This window comes from Amaranthus tricolor, chromosome 9, assembly GCF_026212465.1.
Source record: "Amaranthus tricolor cultivar Red isolate AtriRed21 chromosome 9, ASM2621246v1, whole genome shotgun sequence".
NCBI classification, from domain to species: Eukaryota; Viridiplantae; Streptophyta; class Magnoliopsida; order Caryophyllales; family Amaranthaceae; genus Amaranthus; species Amaranthus tricolor.
Window position 1 is genome coordinate 20765752 of NC_080055.1, and position 11141 is coordinate 20776892.

Here is an 11141-nt window from a genome sequence, read left to right on the forward strand (position 1 = left end):
TATTAATACTTATGTTTAGAAATATGTATTTAAAAAATTTAGATTTAGAATTCTTAAATAGGTTGTGGGACCATATAAATCATCAATGCTTTTTCCAAATAGGGTTTGCAACATCATTATTGAAGGCTGTAAGATTAATAAAACCTATGTTATCCACAACATAGAATGTTGGAGATAATCTGCAATGTGATAAAAGCAAAAGTAAGATGCAGGAAACATGAACATCAATGCCAATTCCATGTTAAGCAATCAACGAGAGCACAATTGGTACACATCAAAGGGAAACAATAAATAATTAGCACAGTTGTTTATCTAAGGCAAGTTTAATTATGCAGAAAGAAAAAAAACGTAAACAATAAACATAATGAATTTTCAAATATTATGATACCTGGGCACAGAAACGGCATCTTTCTTGTGACACCATTGACTGCTAAAGACTTTATACTTGTCGGTGTTTGTTTCTTGTTGCATGATTCACATCCTAAAAATTTGCGAATGTCGTCATATTTACAACTTGAGACGAATGCTTTGATACAGCACCGCTCATCTTGGATTGTGTTCTAAGCCTGCACAGTGTAAAAGCATTGTAGCTTCTTAGAGTTTATTCATTCCACAAGTAAAACAATGCGCTTCTGTTGACTATGTAAGTACTCTAATCTTGGTAAAAAAAAACTGATTTCCAAAAGTTAAGGTAACTATGATAAGCAATGGAAATTATGAGGCTGTACCTTTTTATTCTTAATAGAATCAATTGTTGTGTAGCGGTGCTGTTGTGGTTGTGTTCGAGTTTGTTGGATCTGTGTCTTTCTTTCATCATGTAAGCTTCTATGTGTTGAGGCCCTATATAAAAAGAAAGCCTTGTTAAGATAAAGCATTGTAATTTAATTAAAGGAATTGTTTGAGCCTAACAGCAATAGTGGTTTTAATAATAGTGTACATTAAGTGAACCTAAAGTAGCATGGAGAATTTTAAAAATCAATAAACAAACTAAATGTAAAACTAACCAATGGCTGAGGTGTTCTGCCTTTTCCCCAGTTGAGGTCACTATGAAGGTGGAGCACATTGTTGTTAATAAGCCAAAGCCTATTATGGTTAAAAGAAAGGCAGTCATGGCAACAAAAAGAGTAAATACACATTGTTACACAAGATAGGCATAGAATATAACCACAGTTGAGTAATGCTTAACCTTTGTGTGAAGTGACTTTTAGAGAAGTAAACCCAATAATAGGATATGATAATGGTTTTTCTTTAAAGAATTCAGCCAAATCATTCCATGCAGAGACTGTTAATTAAGGGTTGATGAGAACCTTTTTTTTAATAAACATGAAAACACAATGTATGTTATTAGTATTAATCCATGAAATGAAAAACCACTTTTGGTTTATAGAATACTTGTGATCTGTAATAAGAATCTCACACACATTGTTTTGCTGGCCAAAAGCTCCATTTACTGTGCGTACATCATTTACAAACCAGACAATGCCGAGTACATCTGAAAAATACAAAAGTGTCATCTTTTCTGTAAAATTAACAGAGAAAACAACATGCGAGCAAGCACATTTTGATAAAGGAGTAAAACTTAATGTATAGGTGTTTTAAATCTATTTATATGTAAGGAAAGGTTATATGTCTAGACCATATCTATTATAAGGAGTTGCAACACGAGGAATTGATGATAATGTATGGTACGCTGGTCCAGTGCAACAGGAAGAAGAACTAGTGGGTTGCACGATGGTTCGGTTATTGAACGTCATTTGAAACTCGCCAACCTTTGTCTGATATTTTTCGGCTACATCGTGGATTGTTGGATTGGTGATCATGTATTCTTGACTTTGTTGAATTAGATCTGTGTATGCTTTTATATCCTCTTCAAACAAGGTTGCCTTCATTAGATCACCCAAACATCATACGTCATTCAAAAATGAATATCTAATGTTGTAAAAACTGTGCGTGTTGCTAATTTATGTTAATAAAATTCTTGCTTACATTTTCGTCTTGAAGAAGTAGCCTTTGGTATTTTTTTACCGATGACCTTGGATTTGACCTTGTGATCCAATTGCTTGGTGTTAAGCTCATTAAATTTGACGTAGTTTTATACTTCATGCTTGTCTAGCGCTGTCTAGATGTGTAAGCCATTAGCCCTAAGCTTGCATATCAGGTTGAGTGCGCACAAAAGGGTAAAACTAATATTGTAGAATTAGAATTTATTATACTGTATGGTTAGCAACTAAAATGTGTGCATCTGTGCAGTTAGAGTCTGTATCAAAGATGGAAAGTCTACAACTATTGAGCAAATAGTACACTACACTAAACATTTAAAGTAAATGTAAGTGATATACGTTGGAATGTGCATAAGTATGTTTTTGAATATACTTTCTTACCTCAATAAATGCAATCATCAAAGATCAGTGACACCAGCAAAAAATAACAAGACGAACAAAAAGAACACTGTTACTGAGATTAGCTACCATGACACAACCAACTAAGCCCAACAAAAACTGAACAAGAATAGATGAAACCCAAAAAAACGCAAACCTAAAATATCAGTAACACAAGCAAAAAATAATAAAAAGAACAAAGAAGCCATGATAACTTAAAAAGTTTACACATAATTGGGAAAAACATCAGAACTGAGTTTTTAACCCTTACCTTGTAAATGAGTGGAGTTGAAGAAGAAATACTTTATAACACTAAACGTTTAATAAAATAAAAGGCAGAAGAGCAACATAATCAAGGGTGAAAAACTTTTGAAATAAGCAATAGAATCAGGATTGCTAAAACAAAAGAATATTCAAACAACATTAAATGAGGCATAATAATCATTGATGTTAAAACATGTTGATCTAATTTAGCTCTTTGCAATGTAGTTGTTTGACTGATGGTATAGATTGCATGTTAATATCTATGCTCTTAATCAGTGTCACAAATGGTATAGATTGTATGTTAGAGATGTAAACTATAAAGGAGAAATAACACTCAGTAATGGAGCAGAGAATTGCTTTTGACTAACCTCACAATGCCTTCCTAGTAACTCGTTTGAAGTGGTATCCTTGTCTCTTATAAAATGCAAGTGTGTTTTTTGTGAGTGATAAATGGCTTTTATTAAGTGAGCTTTCAAAACAGAAGGGTTTAAGAATAGGTAGAATTGAGAATTGCAAAGAAACGTGGAGTAATCATTGCATAAACAAGGGGACAAGGTTTACTGAACTTGTATAAGCATCTATACATGTCAAGAAGTACCCGTTTTGCATGCAAAAGACTTAGTGAAGTTGTAAAGTTAGAAACATATGTTAGCAAGCAATAGTTATCTAAGCATACAAGTTAAGTAGCTGACACAGTAGCACTGTTGACCAATTATTAAGCAATGGGTTTTAACCTACACTTATTTGTTTCATTATTTACTAAACTATAGCATTATATTATTAACCTTAAAGCTAACTTCACATAAACTACATATACAATGTAACATATTATTAAAGTTTTCAATTTTACTAATCGACAATAGATATTAAAGTTACCAAATTACATGTGGTTAATGTTAGATAAATGATTATAACACATCATGAATTAGAAAAAATGTCATAAACGCACATTAACATCAATGTCACATTGGATAAGGTTTGGCAATAAAAAGAAAGATATGGAGTTATAATTAACAAAGAAAATGTGTAATAATGTTGGAGTATTTATTTGATTGGTGGTTGAGAATATGGTTGAGATAGTGTATACCTCAGGACCGGCTAACCGACAAAGAAGATCTTGATAAATACACAAATAATTAATTGTAGCTAGATTAAATTTGTAATACTCGATAAACACAAAATGATTTGATATAGCAATTAAATATAACAGCCGAAATATTACAATGTGATATAAAACAGGTATACTACAAGCTGCTGCTGCTGCTTATGTTATGCTGCTAATGTTATGCTGCTGCTACTTGAGTTCTCCACTGCTATGCAGATTTTGCTACGAATTGGTCGGGATTTTTGTTAGCTGGTGCTCAAATTGTGTTGATAATTCACGGTCGTTTATGCTGCTGCAACTGTGTATGTGTGCAAAATAGGATGCGGTTGAAGTGTAAATCCTTGTGAATAGAAGGTAAAATTTGTTCCCGTGATATGGTGTGTGTTACTGCTGCTGAATTTTAGTTCTATGGATGGTTGTCTCGAGGGGTGGCAGAACAATTATGTTCATAGATTCTCTACCAACTTTAAAACATGTAATTCCTCCTTCGTCCGCTACAATAATAACCAAAACAACTGCGTGACCATTAAGCGTCCCATAAAGTGGATCACGTAAACCCGAAAGCCTACTAACATGATTTAGGAGTTTGCTGTAAGAAGTTGCAATTATTTTCTCACAGTCAACCTTGACCTTTCACTTAAAAGCATAAGTTCCCCTTTAAATTATATTCTAACTCACCCAAAGAACCTTTAGTGATTAAATAATAGCACTTAACTCACAATTAACAAAAAAAGCTTTAACTACTAAAATAATAACATGGACCTCATAGTCAATGGCAACAAAGTAACTTTTTTTAAACACTGTAAACAAAGACAAAATAACAGCAAATAAGAACTGCACTTTTCGATACACATCAAGTCGTTCTTACATCTCTGATCAACGGATAATCGTTGACATGATCAGGGAACAACAACAATAAAAATGAAAAGCACAATAGATGCAAACCCAAAAGATCAGTGACACAATCAGAAATCACAAAATAACAAAAATAACAAACAAATAGCACTCAGTGTAAGAAAACATGGTTACTCAGATTTAATTACTATGACACAGTTCCATACACATTAAGGACTTGTTAAATTTCTGATCAAAGCATGATCGTTGACATGATCAAGAAATAACAACAACAACAATGCAAAGTACAATAAATGCAACCAACAAAGATCAGTGACACAAGCCAAAAATAACAAAAGAACTAAAAGAATACTATTACTAAGATTTAGCTACCATAACACAGCCAACTAAGCCCAACAAAACCATAACAAGACCAAATGAAACCTCAAAAACGCATGCAATAACTGTAGCCTAAAGGATCAAAGCATGATCATTGACATAATCAGGGAATAAGACAACACCAATGGAAAGCACAATGAATACAAACCCAAAAGATCACTAACACAAGAAAAAAATAACAAAATGAACAAAGAAGACATGATTACTAAAGGTTAGCTACTAAAACACTATCAACTCAACCAAACAAAACCAAAACATAACCACATTTTCACTATAAAAAAACACATGCAATAAATACAAACAAAAGCACAATGGAAACATGATCAAACAAAAGCACAATGCAAAACATGATCAAGTTTTAGAGCATACCAATGAATTGAAGATTACAATTAAACAGGTAATCCGAAACAAAAGAAAACCAGTGTGTAGTATCCATAATAAAAACACATATCCCATTGTATAAACTTTGTGTATTGCTAAAGCAAGTAAGCAAGAAAATGTCAGATATGACTGTCTTAGAGAGGAGAATGGGTGATTGTGTTTAATATAACTAACAAAATTAGAATCAATAAGAATTAGAATCAAAATTCAGATTTTGGCTATGATTGGTATATAAGCAACCTACATGCAAAAACACAATACAAAAATGCAACCTACATGTAATCCACGACATGTGTAACCCCAAATGAAGATGACTAAGCAAAAACACTAACTTACATGCAAAAACACAATAAAAAATACCAACCTACATGCAATCCACCACATGTGTGTAACACTAAAGATAAAGTGGAAGATGACTAAGCAAAAACACTATTCATTTTCAAAATGTAAATAGTGAAGAAGCCTTAGACGCTTTTTATTTACAATGAATATGTAGTAAAATTTTGCATATGGCCTTCTAAAAGTCCCTGAAATAATATTATTAGTGGATCATAGCTTAGATGAAAGTTAAAAATAATGCTAACTTGTCAAAATCCATCTAAATAAGCATACAAAATTAAAAATATTACTAAATTTAATTTAGTAAATGAACGTCATTGTCTGGAAATGATAACTCAAATAGAAAACCTAACATAGAAAAATTTTTTCAAGTCAATTTTCGACTTTAGAAAACGTAAACTTTTCGCAAACTAGTTGTGGTAAAATTATTAACTCTACAAAAGTAATTGCTTAGTATCATATTGGAAATTTTTTATTTTAGACATATTTTAACACTAGGAAATATATTTATATCTTGCGGCGTAAATATACATGTTTTGATTAAAAAATATTGTTATTATGAAAAGATTAATTGATAATTTTATTAATTGATTTAATGGTTAATCCAATTATCTCAAAAAAAATTACAGTAATTAAGTTGTAGTAAGTGAATTAACGGCCCGTTTGGTACATGGTATTAGAGGGCGATAATGGTAATAAAATTAAGTAATGAAAAATTTGGTTGTTTGGATGCCTTCAATGGTAATGGATGGTAATAAAATAAGGTAATGAAATTACCAAAAAGGACCATTTTTATTACCATCAAACAACCTGGTATTAGGCGGTAATGGTAATGAAATATTACTGTGGTAATAAAATAAGGTAATGTTGTTTCAAGCTGAAGAAAAAAAATAATGAAGAAAAAAAAGGTAATGTATATAATTATCTAAAAAAATATTATTATTAAAAAAAGAATCATTAGATAAAATAATTTAGATACAATAATGCCTTTAGATACAAATATACAATAATGAAACTAAGAGTCATTACCATTTTTTATTACTAACAACTAAATGCAATCAATGGAATATTATCTTCCATTACCATTCTTTAGTCATGCACACCAAACAAAAGAATCTTCATTACCAATTCTCATATCCATTCCTTCATTACTATTGCCATTACAACATTTCATTCACATTACTTCATTACCATCAACCAAACGGGCCGTAAATATTACATTGAAATATAAACACCCTTAAATGTATAAAATATTTTCTTTTAACTAATTGTACTAATAGTAATTTTGTATTCTTTGAATATCATTAATGTCTTAAAATTGAATTATCTCCATAAGAATAAGTAGATACTTTAATTAGAAACAATAAATGTATGCATTATATTCTTAATCATTTTTAGCTCCATGAGAATAAATAGTTGAACATGTTCTTAAAAGCTATTATTGTTCGAGAAAGAACCATGATATTCATCATGATGCCCCTATAGATAACATGTTCATGTCTATTAGGTTGAGTAGCCCTAGCTTCTTGATTATTGTTCTTTGTGAAATCTTGCTTAAATTTTATTGTTGGATTTTCTTATCATTTGAATTAAATTGAATTAACTTCATGCAAAACTCGGATTAAGTCTTTAATTCAAAAGTTCTAGTCTTGTTGCTTATCATCAACTTGTTTACATTATCACTTTTTTAGTTATTTTCTTGCTTGTTTAATTGTTTTTGTTTCTTTCTAAACATCAATCCAATCAAACAAACATTTTTTTAACCAATCTTGCCTTGCAATATTACTATTTAAATACATAAAGTACAATTCCGAACAACAAGATTGGATGAGGATTCTTAAATAAGATGATAAGCATTTAAGCCAGGTCAGAATAATCCGAAAAGGATATAAGATAACTTTGACTTAGGATAAAAGAACTATGATACTTAGCATTTCATCAGAGCCGTCTGGGACAATATTGAGGCCCAAAGCGAAAACTTAAAAAGGGGCCCTTTAAAAACCGAGTGTGTAACGTTATTTTAACTATAAAAAATATTTTGTTTTTATCAATGTTTTTTTAGTACACAATTTGCTCTAAAAAAGTATGAAAAACAATAAAAAATGCTTGATATTCTGTAAACACCAAAAATAAGTAAAATCGTCTTGTATGAGACCGTTTCACCGTGAGACAGGTCCATATATATATAAGGTCCATTAGTAAAAAAACATTTAAAAAAATAAAAACTGAACTCACATTTGTACATGAAGCATTTTTTTTAATAGTTTGGATTGACCCAATTGAAGTCATCTCAAGATGAGACATCCTCAATAATAAAGAATTAGTGAATAATTAATAAATTAGACTCTAGTTACATTCTCACCACAAAATGAGTTGAAATTATTAAAGCCCCACTAAGTCACCCACCATAGCCCATAAAATTAAATGGTTATTTTCATTATTTAACGTTTGTTAAAGCCCCACCCACTATAGCCCATAAAACCAAGTGTTAGGAAGTTGGAACTTGCAATGGCTTTAATGGCGTCAGAGTCAATTTGACATCACTGGTCTTCTTCATCACCTTATTCATCACCCAATTTACGAACTCCTCAGAGTATCTCAACTATCATCTTCTTCACCACTCTTCACCACCCAATAACATCTTAACCAAACTAAAATTTCCATTGGGATCCCCAACAAAGTTAGGACTTGAGCTGCTACTCAGGGTGCTCCTGCACATAAGTCGGGCCTGCATTTCATCTAAGTCTAAATGATTTAGTTAGTTTTAGATGTTTTAACACTTAGCACTTTAGCTAAGGTTGAATGGTCGAGGTAATAATAATTTGGTTAGTAAAAGAGAAAAACTTGAACTCCAACAATGGTAGATAAGAGTGTAGAAGACAATGGAAAAACAGAGCAAGAACAAGAGACACAATAAATAAGTGTTTATGAGGATTCTAATGATACCTCCCCTCAAAATATGATTACTTTCTATAATATACTCAACAATATATTAATGACTAACCACACACACTTGAGAATAAGCTCTCAAGATAGTGATTCCATTCAACAATGGATATCACCCATAAACTAATATAAAGAAGAAAACTCTTGTGGTATTCTAACCCTAACTTTCTCTAGTGTATTAGTCTTCCTCTTTTACTTTTAAACCTGATTTAGGACCATGTATATAGCCCCCATATGTTTAGAATACCCTAGGATAAGTAGGAATGGATCCCAAGCAAATGGCCCACAAAACAAAAAAATGCGTGTAAACTGCTGAAGCCCATTTGACTGAGCCATATGTAGCTCGACAAGGTAGAGTGGTGCCTTTAGAAGACTCTGTCTTGCTGCTGCTGCCTTGTGCTTCGTTCGATTATCCTTTCCCTTGTGCCTTACCTCATTCAAGGCACATTTCAAGGCTTCTTTGGTGCATTCTTTTGCATTGATTAAGACCTTCCTTGCCTTGCCAATGCACCCCTGATCCACCACATTTATTTTCTTCGTTGCATCATCACCATGAAACACTGAAGATCTTCTTGTGTTGCTCACAACACCTTGTGCATTGGCTTTAACCCATCATCTTCACACTTGGTAGATTTGGCACTTGCTTTAAGAATATCCCCTACAAGGCCAAATCTCCCTCTAACTTCAAATGACACCTTACTTGGTGTCCCAATCATAGCATCCACATATGATTTGGATCTTGGCTCCACCTCAAGACCAAACCCATCAACAAATTTCACTCTTCTTGGTGACTTGAGTCTTGCACCACTCTCAACATGGTGTAAGTCTCCACTCCTTAGTAACCTATGACCGTTGTTTCCTATCACTCCCTTCAAATGCACTAAGCATCCTTTTTCACCTTTAAAACTCCATCACTTTGAGTTCTCATGGTGTACCCAGTCTTCTTTAATTTTCTTAATGAAATTAGATTTCTTATCATCTTAGGAATATATCTCACACCCTAAAGCTTTCTCACTAAGACATTGTGTATTCTCAAATGCACATCTCTAATGGCCTCATTCACAACTTCCTCACCACTAAGTAAGGTCGTACTCTTATGCTCACAAGCCATCACCCTTGTAAACAAGATCTTGTCTCTACAAATATGATATGGGTGTTAGTCAAACACCCAATCACCATCATCATCACACTTAGACAATATCACATGACCATCATCAGCATCACAATTAGCCTTCATAATAAGGTTTTCATCACTAAGGTTTGGGAGCTCACCCTTCTTTACAACCCCTTTCTGCAAAGTTATCTCACCTTCTGATATGGAACTTCGCTCTTCTTCCCTTTAAGCTTCTTACCATCACCAACCTCCCTAGTTGGCTTCTTTAAAAGCTTCAAGCTTTGAAGATCTTTTTTCAACTTGTTGCAAGTATATTGAATATGGCCTCTCATATGGCAATGATAGCACACTTTATCCCCTTACCCAACTCTTTCCCTCTTGATTTCAATTTTCTCTTCAATACTTTCTTTGATGGATTTTCACCATTGGTTTTACCATTTTCCATAGATTGATCCTCATCAACAATCATAGCAACCTCCATACATGGTATTTTCTCACCATTGACACTACCTATAGTAGCACCTTCAAGTTATTCAACTTTCAATAACAAAGATTCTATCACTAGCCTTAGCTTTACCACAATTTTTAACAAGCTCTCCTTCTCTCTTGAGAACTCCATTAACAAAAACTTCATCTCTTGCATACCTACTGTTTTTTTTATCTCCCCTAAGGTTTCAACAAATCCTAATGATTTCAATAAACCATAAAAACACTTCTCAACTTCTACCATCTCTTTTCTATCTATCTCCAAGCTTTCACTCACTCAATACCTCAAGGAAACACACTAAGCTCTGATACCAATTAAAAGAGAAAAACTTAGACCCCAGCAAAGGTAAAAGGGAGTGTAAAAGACAATTGAAAAAAACTGAGCAAGAACAAGAGACACAACAAACAAGTGTTTAAAAGGTATCTAAGGATATCTTCCCCTCAAAAGATGATTGCTTTCAATAACATACTCAACAATACATGAATGACTAATTACACACACTTGAGAACAAGTTCTCAAGATATTGATTCCATTCAACAATGGATATCACCCACAAACTAATACAATGAAGAAGAAAACTTTTGTTGTATTCTAACCCTAGCTTTCTCTAGTGTATTACCGTTCCTCTCAGACTTCTAAACATGAGATCTTCTAATGTAACCAGAGACTAATTATCCTCCTCTTTAGATGACAAACACATAAGATGAATGTTGGACTTCTTTTGCCTTTGGATGACAAAAACCGCAGCACATGAGGTTTTTTCCACTAGTGTACAATCAATCCTTTCAACCATTAAGTAAAATTATTTTACTTTATTTATCTAACTTTGTTTTATGATTAATTTTTGTAATACTTGATGGATCAAACTTGTTTAACTACAAGTCTATATATCAC